The sequence below is a fragment of the Mus caroli genome, chromosome 10, assembly GCF_900094665.2.
Source record: "Mus caroli chromosome 10, CAROLI_EIJ_v1.1, whole genome shotgun sequence".
Lineage (NCBI taxonomy): Eukaryota > Metazoa > Chordata > Mammalia > Rodentia > Muridae > Mus > Mus caroli.
The window spans coordinates 26,526,846-26,527,913 of record NC_034579.1 but is presented as its reverse complement, the minus strand read 5'-3'; the positions used below and the strand labels follow the sequence as shown (position 1 = coordinate 26,527,913).

Genomic DNA, 1,068 nt, shown 5'->3' with positions numbered 1-1,068 from the left:
TCAGTGCAGTGCAGGATGACCTTGACAAGCACTGTCCCATCTCAGTGCAGTGCAGGATGACCTTGACAAGCACTGTCCCATCTCAGTGCAGTATAACCATTCTCTGGTTGCAGATGATTTAGAACCTATAGTGTCTCCACCTTGACAGGTGCTCTTTGTGTGTGTGTCTGCGTATATGATGGACATATCTGTGTTCATTTGTGTGAGTGGAGGCCAATCTTGGGTGCTATTCATCACCATCTACCTTGTATTTTGTACAGGGTCTCTCACTGGCCTATAACTCATCTGGTAGGCTAGCCTCGAAGCCTCAAAGTTCTACCTAGCTCTGCCTCCTGGTGCAGAGATTATAAAAATGGGCCACTCTTCCAGACTTGTATATGTATGTGTGGAGGAGTGGGTCGATTTTGAGAAACTCACTCTGTAGATCAGGCTGGCCTCAAATTCCGAGATCCATTTGCCTTTGACTCCTAAGTGCTGGGATTAAAGGCATGTGCCTCAACCTCCAGGGCAGACATTTTCTTAATTTACATAATAGAGATTGGCGCTCAGGTCTTTTAGCACTTTACTCAGTTACCTCTCTATCCTGACAGATGTGTTTTAAATGTGCATTCTGTAGAAGATCAAACATATAGATGAATGAATACTCTTGTAATATTTGGCTCCATTTCTGGACAAGTCGACAGGATATTGGTAAACAGTGAAGTCATTTAGTTGAAATTGCTGTATGGTTTTCCTTGTTAATAGTAAGAGATGCCATTATATCAACCCTCAAGAATGACAGTAATGGCCATTGGCTTGGATATTTGGGGAATTTCATTAGGAGACTCCAGTGCTGGGATCAAACCTCTGGGTGGGGCACTAAATTTCAGGCTTCATTTGCTTTAACCACATTTGACCATAGTTCCATAGTTGACAAATGCCCACTTGGCCCACTCAGATTTGATTAGCCTCTTAAGAGTCTGTTGCCGCCCGGCGTGGTGGCGCACGCCTTTAATCCCAGCACTCGGGAGGCAGAGGCAGGCGGATTTCTGAGTTCGAGGCCAGCCTGGTCTACAAAGTGAGTGCCAG

The 1,068-nt window shown here is 45.2% G+C and overlaps 1 protein-coding gene across 3 annotated transcripts in view; it reads left to right on the top strand.

The window, feature by feature from the left end:
- Positions 1–1,068, top strand: part of Ncoa7 (nuclear receptor coactivator 7) — a 148,880-nt gene that overhangs the window by 77,547 nt on the left and 70,265 nt on the right. The gene's annotated exons all lie outside the window — the stretch shown is intronic.